This window comes from Podarcis pityusensis (genome assembly GCF_964106645.2).
Source record: "Podarcis pityusensis genome assembly, chromosome: 8".
Classification (NCBI taxonomy): domain Eukaryota; kingdom Metazoa; phylum Chordata; class Lepidosauria; order Squamata; family Lacertidae; genus Podarcis; species Podarcis pityusensis.
Window position 1 is genome coordinate 41051938 of NC_138033.1, and position 14498 is coordinate 41066435.

The 14498-nt window shown below is 43.9% G+C and overlaps 1 long non-coding RNA gene across 2 annotated transcripts; it reads left to right on the forward strand.

The window, feature by feature from the left end:
- The first annotated feature begins 1739 nt into the window (after positions 1–1739).
- LOC308482918 lies at positions 1740–13856 on the forward strand. Of its 2 annotated transcripts, none has more exons than XR_013989495.1 (3): positions 1740–1904; positions 11295–11860; positions 13510–13856. It is a non-coding gene; the product is annotated as an uncharacterized lncRNA (long non-coding RNA). The 2 variants fall into 2 exon arrangements; XR_013989496.1 differs by lacking the exon at positions 1740–1904 and adding an exon at positions 6182–6448.
- The last annotated feature ends 642 nt before the right edge of the window (positions 13857–14498 follow it).

A 14498-nucleotide genomic window follows, 5' to 3' on the forward strand; every position in this document is an offset into this window, starting at 1 on the left:
GCCAATCGCGATTTAGTGGGCGCCTTCTGTGCCAATGTTTAAATGCCCACTGAAAACTTTTCTTTTCTGCCAGGTGTAGGCAGGCAATTAAGAGTACATCGCACACAATGGGGTGTGTGGGTATGTCTGTTTTCAATTTCTTTTTGCTTTTAACTAGTTTTTAACTTTCTGTGATTTTTTGTTTGGTTTTATGTTTTTATATTGTTGTAAACCACTGTGATACGTCTTTATGCTGCAGTAGTATATAAATATTTTTATAAATAAATAAAACAAATAAGCCTAGTTGCAATGAGGACAATGAGGGATGAAAACTGTGTGAGTGTCTGGAGGCGGTTGGAGGATGGATGGTGGCTTACAGATTGAGGTTGAATCCTGACAAGACAGAAATACTGTTTTGGGGGGACAGGGGGCGGGTGAGTGTGGAGGACTCCCTGGTCCTGAATGGGGTAACTGTGCCCCTGAAGGACCAAGTGTGAAGCCTGAGAGTCATTTTGGACTCACAGCTGTCCATGGAGCTGCAGATCAATTCTGTGTCCAGGGCAGCTGTATGCCAGCTCCATCTGGTATGCAGGATGGGACCCTACCTGCCCGCGGACTGTCTTGCCAGAGTGGTGCATGCTCTGGTTATCTCCTGCTTGGACTACTGCAATGCACCCTATGTGGGGCTAATCCAGAATGCGGCAGCTAGACTGGTGACTGGGAGTGGACGAGACCATTTAACTCCAGTCCTGAAAGACCTACATTGGCTCCCAGTATGTTTCCGAGCTCAATTCAAAGTGTTGGTGCTGACCTTTAAAGCCCTAAACGGCCTCAGCCCAGTATACCTGAAGGAGCATCTCCACCCCCATTGTTCAGCCTGAACTCTTAGGTCCAGCTCCGAGGGCATTCTGGTGGTTCCCTCATTGCAAGAAGCGAAGTTACAGGGAGGGCCTTCTCGGTAGTGGCACCCGCCCTGTGGAATGTCCTCCCATCAGATGTCAAGGAAATAAACAACTGTCTGACTTTTAGAAGACATCTGAAGGCTGTACAGGGAAGTTTTAATGTTTAATGTTTTATCACATTTTTAATATTCTCTTGGAAGCCACCTAGAGTGGCTGGGGAAACCCAGCCAGATGGGTGGGGTATAAATAAATTATTATTATTAAAACATTGCAGGTTTCAGCTAAATGAGGGAAGAGCAGAGAGTGAGATGAGAGAAATGAGAGACAAGGAGTCCAAATGGTTCCTCAAGACACACGGACACGACACATGGACAAGCCAGCACATGCAATCCCAGACTCCATTCAAACCCCAATTCCATAGGTGGGGAACACATGGCTCTCCAAATATTGTTGGACTACAGCTCCCATCATCCCTGAGCATTGGCAATGATGACTGGAGCTGATAGGAACTGGAGTCCAACAGTATCTAGAAGGCCACAGGTTCTCCACTCCTCATTTATATGCTTTTATGAATCCTTTTTTTGGGTATTTTGCTGTTACATTTGTGCCATTAGCACCTATTGGCTAGGGAAGGAAGAAAAATACCAAAACCAAAGGAAAGCTGAGAATAAAATCTGGAAAAGGCAATTAAAACATAAAAACAAAATTTTGCAGGCAACTGCAGAAAATAGAAGGAATTCTTAGTATGAACAATACTACTTTCTCCCACAGAAAATGTACCCAATGTACCTGCATAACACGAGGAGAACTTAGCTGTGTTTCTTTGGTTAATCATTATCCCATTGAGTAATTTGATTTTAATTGATGTCTAGCTCATGAATAAATCTATTCATTCTCTTTAACAAAGAATTCACACAGGTGGATTTCTGCTCTCCCCCTGCTAGAGAGCAATCCAACACTGATGGTCTCAACAGATAGACTAAGTCTGGCAGCTGATGGGAACTGTGTATGCCAATACGTAAGGTAAATATTAGCATACTTGATAAACTCACTGTGGCCAAGATCCAAAGGAGGACTGTGCAGCAGGTGCAGGAGAGAAACTGCATGCATCTTGAGTAAACGGACCAAGTGAAGGGACTAGGGATGGAGGAGAAATTGAAGCCATTTTGTATTTTTATTTTTATTATTTATTAAATTTATATACCACCCTTTATCAAAAGATCTCAGGGAGGTTCACAGTCTAAATAATGTAAAGAAATGTATGTATATAAAGAAACACAAGCCTACCCTAATTTGCACTTTCCAAAACAGGACATAAACCAAAAGTGAAACACAACTATCCTTTGAGAACTGCGTTACAAAATTTGGAGCAGTGCAAATTTTGAAGGATGGCTGTGTTTTGGATTTCACACTGTTTTGGAAAGCGCAGTTTAGGCAGGCTTGCCCTTAAATGGGAAAGGAATAAAATTTCCCCCCATCCCTAAGGGATGCTTGAATTTCCTCTCCTAGTGTCATGGTAGGATTGGGTAAGATTTGTCCCCAAGCCTCAGAATGGAGAGAGCCATCAAGAAGTAATGCCTCCTCCGTGAAGACCACTATACTGAATCAGCATGTTAGTGTAATTCTGCGTAATGGGCAGAATGCATATGTTTTACTGCAGTAAGTCTCCTGCAAGTGCCAATTTTATCAGTAAAGATATGGAGTATTCCCCCCACATACACACGCACAGATAAAGTTAGACAATTTCGAATAGATTTCTTCCCTTTCTGTTATCTGAACATTGTTGTCATGATACCATACAGCGCCTGTTCATTCTAAACTCTGCTAGAGGGCAAAAAATATATTTATGGCATACTTTAAATAAAACATATTATGTGTTCGTACGAACATATGTATCATTGTCCCTCTAGCTGAAGCAGATATAATTTCTGACAAGGTGTGCATGCAGCCTCATGCAGAATTCATGACTTCATGTTGCATAAGAATGAAGGCGCTCCTTTTGAAACACTTTTCTAGCACAATAAGTACTCATTTTGTAAACCAAAAATGGGGGTGGGGGTGGGATTCTTCTTGATTGTTTTGGGCAAATGCTGTGGAAGTGAGGAGTCTTTCTTTCTTTTTCTTTTAAAAAGCATTATATGGGATTGAGATGGAGAACCTTGTCCAACCAGGTTTCCCATCAAATTCAGCTGAATGTCTCAGTGCAAATATGACATGAATTTTCTCTCAGGCTACTGGCAGTCCAGGTCAATAAATACGTGTCTTGAGTTATGGGTAGTTGAGCATTTTCCTAGGAAGAAAAAAAAAAAGTAGTATCCATATTAATGTCCCAGTGTCAGTTAACTCCTAGAAAGACAGCAGCCCAGTTGAATTACCTTGGGAAAAGCAACTTTACAATGGGGTGAGTTTTCCATTACTATTTCTGTGCTGTGTGCAAAGCAAGGCATGAAATGTACGCTGCCCATTGAGGTATCTGGTTGGCCAATGGATGCTAGACTAAATGGGTCTTTGGCCTGATCCAGCAGGAATCTTTATATATTTTAATATCTCCTCCATAGTAATCTGAACTTGCCCATTCTGCCCATATTTATGTCTGTAGAGCATGAGACCTGAAAGAAGCACATTTCACTCATGCACTGCCACTTTTTCTGATGAACACCTGTGTTGGCACAATCTGAAGGGTGAGCATTAAACTCATTCAGACTGTAATCCAAATCTCTGGCTGGCAGCATGGGAATGGTGTAGCGGGCAGGATTTAGGGCTGTGAGATAGATGCACTGAGTGCTGAGCCTGGTAAGTGAGGCAATGGGCTTTGGGAAAGAGGTGTGAGGCTCTGACAGGGTCCTTGAGTCCTCCTGTCTCCTTCCCAAAGCCTAGTTAGCACTTACCTGGCTTGGGGGAGGAGGAGGGAGGAATCTAGGACCCCGTCAGAGCCCCCACGCCGCCTTCCCATAGCCAGGCATGTGCTTACTGGGCTCCCTCTCCATTCAGTGCCCAGTGTGGGGGAACCAGTCACATTGCCCTAAAACTGCCTCTCTGACTGTCTCCAGGCAATGCAATTATCTGCAAGGGATTTCCCCAAAGCATGGTTAATGTTGCCAGCCTTTGTGCCATGTTTGCAGAGCACAACACTATTTAACCCTACTTGACTTAGCTACTTATTTGTCTGTTTTTCTCAGAATCCAGTCACTCATATCTCAAGGTGCTTCTCTGTGCTGGGCAGATCAGAGATGGGGATGACTGTGTAACAACCTGTTCTCTACAATAACTGATAAAGAGGTTTTGCTCTATAGCAACTGATAAAGAGGTTTTGCACCCCGCTGGCTAGTGATAACATGTGGAGGGCTGGCGTAGATCTAATTGTTTTACAGGTTAAATCTATAAGCTCCCTACAGAGCTCCCTGTGGACTGAGAAGTGCAGTCGTATGAAAGTGGTGTTGATCTCATCTTACGGCTTAGACGCTTGGAAACATCTCGGCTTTTTTTTTTTTTTTTTACGTATCATACCGCAAACAATGTTTTCTTAGAAATTGTGATATAAGCCTCAGCAATAAATCAGTTAATGGTTTCCTTGAAATGCAGGAAGAAACAGGCAATCAGCTGACCCATCAGTGAACTCTGTTATGCAATGTGTTCTACACTTTCCATTTTGATAACCAGTTATTACAAAGTGGGGGAAGTGGACTAGGATAACTAATGCAAAATATGATAGCTTAGAGACTTTCCAGGGATTTTTTTTTCTTTCATTAATTTTTTTTTAAAAATGTTGCCAGTCCATATGGATTTGTCAAATAGACTGAATATTCTTGTGCAGTTTCCTCAAGGATAGTGGCTTTAAAAAGAACTCAGGGGGTTGTATCCAATTCTAGTAAACTCATAGAAGCTAATAGACAAAACTTACAAAGGTAAGGACTTGTGTTGGATACTGCTCAGGAAAGTCAAGCAGGGATTCTAGCAGTATACAGGGAAGTAGGCTTAATTTTAAATGACGTAAGGCACTGTCAATAAGGGACATGGGTGGTGCTGTGGGTTAAACCACAGAGCCTAGGACTTGCCAATCAGAAGGTCGGCGGTTCGAATCCCACCGATGGAGTGAGCTCCTGTTGTTCGGTCCCTGCTCCTGCCAACCTAGCAGTTCGAAAGCACATCAAAGTGCAAGTAGATAAATAGGTACCGCTCCGGCGGGAAGGTAAACAGCGTTTCGGTGCGCTGCTCTGGTTCGCCAGAAGCGGCTTAGTCATGCTGGCCACGTGACTCGGAAGCAGTATGCCGGCTCCCTTGGCTAATAAAGCGAGATGAGTGCCGCAACCCCAGAGTCGGTCACGACTGGACCTAATGGTCAGGGGTCCCTTTACCTTTAAGGCACTGTCAGGGCTGTTCCACTTCAGATTGCCACTGAGGACTCACAGGATGGGATGTTCCTTCATGCAAAAATGTTTCCTACACATAGAAAACTATGGTGTTGAGTAGATGGTGAGCCAGGAGCTGGGGACCAGGAGCTCTGGGGCAATTGAGAAGTGAGGAGCAAAGGGCAAACAATAAGGCAGGGCTGAGGAATCAGCCAAAAATCAAGGCCAAAGAGCAAGTCAGAACCAGAGGACAAATCAGGAGACAGGAAACCAAAGTACAATATTAAAGGTAAAGGTAAAGGATCCCTGACAGTTAAGTCCAGTCGCAGATGACTCTAGGGTTGCCGTGTTCATGTCGCTTTACAGGCCAAGGGAGCTGGCGTTGGTCCGCAGACAGTTTTTCCTGGTCATGTAGCCAGCATGACTGAGCCGCTTCTGGCGCAACGGAACACCGAAACCAGAGCAGCACACGGAAACGCCGTTTACCTTCCCGCTGGAGTGGTACCTATTTATCTACTTGCACTTTTGACTTGCTTTCAAACTGCTAGGTTGGCAGGAGCTGGGACAGAGCAACGGGAGCTCACCCCGTCGCGGGGATTTGAACCACCAACCTTCTGATTGGCAAGCCCAAGAGGCTCAGTGGTTTAGACCACAGCACCACACGAGTCCCTTAAACATGTTAAAACATATTAAAACAATATTTAAACACTCTAAAACAAAACCACAGTTACAAGAATGGGGTTGATTCCCAAAACATACACCTCTGGTGTCAAATGTCAAGAACAGCTCCAAGGAGGCGGACAGTCACATCTAATTGGGACCACAGTGTGGATGGATAAGGTTAGCTATTTAAGTTTTAAAAACTTAGCATGGTTATTGCAGTCACATCAGTAAGGTCTCATATAGCATCTCTCTGTGGGGTGTATGGGGTGTTAGGGAGGGATCGCCGTGCTCCTTCTGGGGCAGTTTGTCCACCTTTGGTCCCCATTCTGCACTCAGCTCTTACTTGTGGCTCCTAGAAGCTGTCAGCATGCAACAGTGGCCACACCTTGGGAAGAGCTTCGACTGGCCGGCTAAACCAGGTGAGGGTAGCCGATGAGTCTCAAATCCTCTGTTAATGAGGGACTTCCCCTGCAGGAGAAGACAGGCACTAGTGGATTGGATGAGACCAAGAGTGGGTTTAATGGTCAAGAAAGCAATTTCTGCACATGCTGTGAAGTGAGGGGCAGAAGGGGCTCATCAACTGGGGAAGATAGTCCATCTAGGAGAAGCAAAACTCTTATTCTAAAGCTCTGCTGCCTTCTTCTTCTTTGGGAGAAGAAAAGGCTAAGGACTAAACCCTACACAAATCCAGAGTGGTGTCTCTACGGCGGTTCAATGGCGCCTTTCACACCTCCTTCCGACAACTTCTGCAGCCAAGCTGGTGCCAGACATATTGCTTTCCTTTCCTTTCGACCACATCACTTAAGCCAAGAGGGGATCTTGTCGTCTGGGTGGCCCAAGACACTGCCCAGGCTTGCCCCCTGGGGAGGTCACTTCGGTGCTGCGAACACAGTGGTTCCACACCTGGAGGCACACTTCATTGTCTCTCAAGACAGATGGATGCCAACAGCAACAAATGTCTCTGTCTCCGTGTTGTTACTACCTGTGCAATATCCCATTTGGTTACGCAGACACAAGTGTGTGGGCCAAGCAACCATCTCCCCTTCCAATCACAGGAAACCTGTACAGAGGACCCAAGTGCATGCAGCTGGTGAAGGATGCACACCTGCATCCATATTGCAATGCTCTCCCAGAGCTATTGAACTGCAGAGAAGCACTTTTTGATGTCCACAGGGATGTGTGTCTCCATCTGGGGCTCTAGTCTTTGCACTCAGCTAGTTACGCATGATGAAAACTTAGCCAGGGCTATTACTGTTGCCCAGAAGGTGGGATTTTGCTACTGTGATAGATCTGGCTCCGTTCCTGTATCATTAAGCAAGCATGCACACACACACACACACACACACACACACACACACACGTGCGCACGCACACACACACACACTGCACAGTATTTCATAATAAATATGTGTCTCTTTTATTAGCATAACTGGCTCTTTGATTTGTTTCAGGTTTTATGATGTTTAGACAAACGGATTTGGACAGTTAAAATTCCACTTAGGCTTGATGCATTGTATCTGCCTGACACACAATAACATTGATTTATAAGATGCAATGAATCTCTAATTAGATTTTGGCAGGATAGTCGCAGTCAGAAAAGTTCCTCTAAGTGCTCCATTGGAAGGTGTAATGAAGGCCATCTTTTAATTAACCAGTTCCCCTCCAAAGGACTATAAACATAACACCCTTTTGCCTCTGCCCTTTGACCTGTGTCACATCAGCCTTCTCAAACACACTCTTCCAGTGTGTGATTTATAGGGTATATTTAAAGAGTGATCATTACTACAACATGTGGTGGATACCAGATCTCAGCAACACATCAGCAACCCCTTTTTTTGGTTAGTAAACGAATGAAGCAAAGCTTCAGGTTGAAAAATGAGTTTATGATTACACAACAGTCTTAAGTGTTCTGTAAATTTCAACTTTTATGGCCACCTATTGTAAAAGCAGAATAAAAGGGACCATTAAATAAATAGGAAGAACTTATTTTCAATCAAGTTTAAGTGAAAGACTTGGAGAGAGATTCAACCCAGAGGTATGGCTCCACTTTTGTAATAAATGGGTACAACTTCACTTTATGTTCTTGGGAGATCATTGGAACTGGGTACTTCAGAGTCAGGCCCTTTTTCATTTCTGTAGACCTGGGGTGGCTAGATGGCCGATTGTTATGCTTGATATTAAGCAATCCTTGACTTTGACTAAGCACTGAACCCCCTAATGTTTCTAGCATTAAGGTAAGCACTCTGGCAATGGTTTTTCACTGTGCGGTTAAAACATACCTAATTGTGAAGGCATTCCTGAGCAATGATTTTTAGTACTACCTCTACAGACAATTCTTGATATTTGTGGTATTTTGGAGTTTGGTTTTTTTGAAGTATTTTATTCTTATTTTCATTTATGAATCAATTCCTAGAGGACAGCCAGGATCATTCAGTTTGTCACTTAAAGGTCAATTCTGTTACTGATAAGGTCCACTATCCAAAAGGAGGATGGTTGGGAATGTTGCTTAGCAACCAGGCAGAGTGGAATTATCTCTGCTGAGGTAGCATATGGTCTGATTGGCTGAGTAGTTCTGAGGGAAATTTTTCCTGTGTATGTTTGGTTGACTGTATCCCTGCTATGTTGAAAGCCTGTCCTAAGAAAGACAAAACCTATTTGCTCCTTTCTCAGATTATACACTGTTTTTGTTCACTTTGTTGAGCAGAATGTTATCAAGACTTTTCTCTCTGCACTCTGCATTTTTTAAGTAACTCTGCTAACATGAATCCAGTTACAGATGGGTAGCCGTGTTGGTCTGCCATAGTATCTGAAGAAGTGTGCATGCACACGAAAGCTTATACCAAGAACTAACTTAGTTGGTCTTTAAGGTGCTACAGGAAGGAATTTTTTTATTTATGCTAACATGAAGCATCTCAAAGCCATTTCATATTTTTCACTGTTCTATTGTATTTATTTTGTGCTGTAAACCAACTTACTGTGTTTTTAAATGAAAAACGGTATACAGTGGTACCTCAGGTTACAGATGCTTGAGGTTACAGACTCCGCTAACCCAGAAATAGTACCTTGGGTTAAGAACTTTGCTTCAGGATGAGAACAGAAATCACGTGGCGGCAGCAGAAGGCCCCATTAACTAAAGTGGTACCTCAGGTTAAGAACAGTTTCAAGTTTAGAACGGACCTCCGGAACAAATTAAGTTCTTAACCCGAGGTACCACTGTATATAAATGTTTTAATAAATAAATAAATAACATTCTGATTGTCAGCATTGGCTCTAGTCAGGGATAGGCTTGAAAGATTTGTTCCTACGAACTCTTACTCAGCTTCAGTGTCCAGGACATCTGTCTGTGAAATAATTATCATGTCATTGTTATGTGAGCTATTTGCATCTTAGAGGCTTGTTGTTGACTCAACTATCTGCACAGGCTGATAGTTTGAGATGATTAACTGATGTCATGGATGGTGTGTTTTGTCCCTGCTAAGGGAATAGCGAGTGGGACTGACATTTAAACGGCTTTTCTTTAAACATTACAGCAGTGAGAGCAGTAAACTGAAAGCAGATGCAAATTCTAGTCCAGAAAAGTCTTTAGAAGCAAAAAAAATTTTTTTTCTGCACTTCAAAAAACAAAACAAAAATGAAGACACAATATTGACCACTTCCCAGGAAAAGCTGAGGAAAAACTACAGAGATAAAGAGTCATAGCTTTGAGCTTCAAGATCATTTAATAGGAATGCCTATAAATCTCTCTCGGTTGTTGCCTGGATGCTTGGTTCCAATTTATGCTTCTTTTACAGATGTAATCACAGGATTATAGAGTTGGAAGGGACCCCAAGGGTCATCTAGTTCAACCTCCTGCAAGGCAGGAACCACAGCTAAGGAATTCCTGACATTTAGCTATCCAATCCCGGTTTAAAAACCTCCAGTGAAGGAGAGTTCACCACAGGGCAGGGCACATCAGTATATTTCCAGTCAGTATAATCTTCATATGTGTTCGCCCACGACTCAGGTCCATCCCATTTCAGCAGTAACCTGCCATTTCAAAAACAAAACAAAACACCACCACCACCTGCATGAAGATTTGCTGTTCCCTTTCTCAAAATATGTGTTTCTAACAATGCTTGGAAAGTTCATTTAAAAATAGATTTCCATAGGACTTACTCCTGTGGTGACTTACATAGGATTGCAGTCTTAGGGTCTTTACCATCCTTGAATGATGTAACAAATCTTAATGATTATTTCATCCTCACAGCAACAGAGGCAATGCTAATTATGCCCATTTATGGGTGTAAATCCACCAAACACCAAGAGTTAATGTTGTTGGCTTATGCATTAACCAAAACTCAGCTCACACCCTGAGCAAACTTTGGCTGCAAGGTTTTCTTCAAATAGGCAAGAAGCGAACTCAGTGCCAAGACAATCTTAAACATGACACATCTGTTGATTTTGGGTCATGGTGGGGTGGCAGCTCCTTCTACAGCCAATGGTGTAATGGAATTGTTAGTTGCTTAGGAATGCCTGCTGACCTCATTTGATGGCCTCTTCTCCCCTGACTGCCCATATTCCATTCTTTCCTTGCATCCGATTCACTTCTTCCATTGGGTGAATTCCCTTCCCTTGTCTTTACTGGTGGGGTAAAGCTGCAGTCAAGAGGAAGGGTCAAAGGACATGCATTACCCATGCTTTGAGTAACACCCCCCCTTGATTATTGCAACGAGGGTACATGAGTTAGTTTATGACACTTCATTTGGTTAAGAATATGGCAGACAAATTACTAGCTGAGACTTGATTTAATATGTATTTGGGGGGGCACGAGGGGAGTGCAGTGGGTTGTATTCATCTAAGTCCTACACAGAGCAGACCTGTTGAAATTAAGAGGCCATCTGCCTGTGGTGGAAAGGGTAAGAAGCAAAAAGTAGGTGGAACAACAAATGCAAGTTTTCCCTTGTATGTGACAGGTTAGTTTCTACACACACTAACATCTCTCCCCCCCCCCCCTTTCATCCAGGCAAGCAAGAGGCACTCTCAAAGGACACATTTCAGCTAGGTGTCCTCTCAGGATACAGAGCAGTTCCAGTAAGGGGTGTGCTCTGAAGAGAGCTCAAAGGGCCAGATAGAGAAGCCACATTCAGCACTGGGGTTGAGATTCACCATTCCCGATTTTAAGTGTAGCATTGGTAGGTGGGAGAGGGTAGCTGAACCCTTCCCCTTCCCCTGCAATCCTTTCCCAAACAGCTTCTTTGCCATTTGGTCACTTATAATTATGAAACCCCACCAAGAGAAGAATGGCAAATAGTTTAGGGGTGTGAGGAGGAGTTCACAGCCACAGGTGTGGGGAAAGTTGAGCCTCCCCTCCCCCTTCCTATCAATGCTCTGATTTAAAGCCTTTCCCCTCCACTTTTTGCAGTGATATAATTCCAACACAAAAAGCTATGGTTGGACCATAAAGAAGGCTGATCGCCGAAGAATTGATGCTTTTGAATTATGGTGCTGGAGGAGACTCTTGAGAGTCCCATGGACTGCAAGAAGTTCAAACCTATCCATTCTGAAGGAAATCAGCCCTGAGTGCTCACTGGAAGGACAGATCCTGAAGCTGAGACTCCAATACTTTGGCCACCTCATGAGAAGAGAAGACTCCCTGGAAAAGACCCTGATGTTGGGAAAGATGGAGGGCACATGGAGAAGGGGACGACAGAGGACGAGATGGTTGGATAGTGTTCTCGAAGCCACTAGCATGAGTTTGACTAAACTGCGGGAGGCAGTGGAAGACAGAAGTGCCTGGCGTGGTCTGGTCCATGGGGTCACAAGGAGTCGGACACGACTAAACGACTAAACAACAATAACAATTCCAACACACTGATCTACTGCCATCATATCAAATTTCTGTGCCATGGAATGCTTGAAAACTTACTTTGGAGTCAATGTGTACAGGACTAGTCTTCACACCCTGCCTCCCTACTGTACAACTAGAAGGTACCAGTTTCACTTAACAGTTATGAGTTTTATTGGAGACTTGCAAAAGGCCCATCAAATCTGATGGGAAGGAGAAGAGAGGAAAGTAACTATCTTCCAGCCTTCTTGTATGTATGTGTGTGTGTGTGTGTGTGTGTACATATATATATAGGTTCACCTAATACCATCCTTTTAATGCCAAGTGAAAAACTAGGCCTTCTCAATAATTCATGGAACACAGGAATCTATTATATACAGAATCAGACCACTGGTCCATTTAGCTCAGTACTGTCTGCACCAGGGGTAGTCAACCTTTTTACACCTACCACCCACTAATGCATCTTTCTTGATGGTAAAATTTGCTTACCACCCACCAGTGCTTGATGAAAGGAGGATTCAGCTTGTGCCGTAGAACCCCCTACAGCCCACCTAGAATCTTGAAACGCCCACTAGTGGATGATAGGGACCAGGTTGACAAGCCCTGGTCCACGCCAGGTGTCGGCAAGGTTTACCTCACCTGGGCCGGTTCACTCCTGCGGAGATCGCTCCGTGGGCTGCACAGACGCGGTTCCCACTCCGTGCAGTGCTGGTTTAGAGCCGTGCGTGGGGACTCGCCAAGCAGGTGGCTTGGTTTGGGGGCGGCTTGTGGGCCGTTTAAATGACCCCTATGGGCCGCTTGTGGCCCATGGGCCGCAGGTTGCCGACTCCTGGTCTATACTGACTAACAGGGTTATACGTAGGATCCTTTTCCAGCCCTATCCAGATATGATGGGATTAAGACAGATGGACTAATAGTTTGACTCAGTATAAGGCAGCTTCCTATGTTCCTATGAGTAGAATGAATAGAATATAGTAATATAATAATAATAATAATAATAATAATAATAATAATAATTTATTTGTACTCTGCCCATCTGGCTGGGTTTCCCCAGCCACTCTGGACGGCTTCCAACAAAGATTAAAAATACATTAAAATGTCACACATTAAAAACTTCTCTAAACAGGGCTGCCATCAGATGTCTTCTGAATGTCTTTGACATCTGATGGGAGGGCATTCCACAGGGCGGGTGCCACAACCGAGAAGGCCCTCTGCCTGGTTCCCTGTAACCTCACTTCTCACAGTGAGGGAACCGCCAGAAGGCCCTTGGCGCTGGACCTCAGTGTCTGGGCAGAATGATGGGGGTGGAGACGCTTCTTCAGGTATACAGGACCGAGGCCGTTTAGGGCTTTAAAGGTCAGCACCAACACTTTGAATTGTGCTCGGAAGCTTACTGGGAGCCAATGAAGATCTTTCAGGACCGGTGTTATATGGACTCGGCGGCCACTCCCAGTCACCAGTCTAGCTACCGCATTCTGGATTAAAGGCAGTTTCCGAGCCACCTTCAAAGGTAGCCCCACGCAGAGTGCATTGCAGTAGTCCAAGCAGGAGATAATTAGAGCATGCACCACTCTGGCGAGACAGTACATGGGCAGGTAGGGTTTCTGGTAAACAACTGCCCTGGATACAGAACTGACCTGCACCTCTCTTATAAAAGAGAGATATAAATAAATAACATGGAGTTTGCAGAAATATCAAAACAAGACTTGCTTATATATTTTTTGATACCCATTGGCTTCAATGTTTGATTGAGCTGGGTTTTTTTGCTTTTGTTTCATTTTTTATTTCTCAGGGAAACTTGAGACAACTCACTTGTATCACGTTGGAATGCTGAAATAAATTGAGATGCTAATGTTCTGTCTCAGAATTGCAGCAGTCAATAGAAAAGAGCCACCAGGTACAAACAAAGGAGAGAAGAGCCAAGTTGTCAGCAGTGCGAGAGAACTTTGTATTTCTGGCTATCTTTTAACAGATTCCAGTTGTGTCCACATATGGAATATTTTGCAGGACATTTAAATCAAACTGTTATATGTACTTGTGTGCCTTGTTTCTCTTTCTTTCCCTGCCTCTTTCCCCCTCCACGTCTTAGAGCTGAACTTGATGCTGGTTTTATTGGTCATGTGTTTTATGTGTTGGGGGGTGGCAATAAAACTCTCTCAAATAAAAAGGCAAGTCTTTGGGCATCCAGAGAGCACGCGGGGCAATTGAAGCCAAATGTTTGGATCTCAGGAAACTCTCCAAGGCTGGCTATTTACAGTGTCAGCTTGCACGTAGAGTACAGAGTTTAATTTTATATCGGGAACTTCGCTTCTTTTTTTTCTTCCTAAGATGTTTGCCATTTCAGCTCTATGCACAATCAGCTGAATCAGTTAGAAATGAAATCCCTCTTGGCTCCATGAGGCTGGACCCTTGCCCAGCTGAGAACCTCAAAACTGGGCTTTACAGGGGGATAATGCGTAGGTGGAAATTCTAATAATCATAGCTTTCTGAATGCACCCTTGCGGAGTTACAGGAGGGGATGGAGAGAGAGAGACTAATGCTTTCTCAGCTATTGTGATCTAAAAGTGTGTGTGTGTGTGTGTGTGTGTGTGTGTACGTGCATGAGTGTGTGTGTGTTTCATGCTGGGTCAAAATCAAAATGGCGAAAAGTTCAGTTGTTGAGGGATGAGTGGGGTTGTTTAGTTTCTTTACAACGGTACCTCGGGTTACATACGCTTCAGGTTACATATGCTTCAGGTTACAGACTCCGCTAACCCAGAAATAATACCTCGGGTTAAGAAC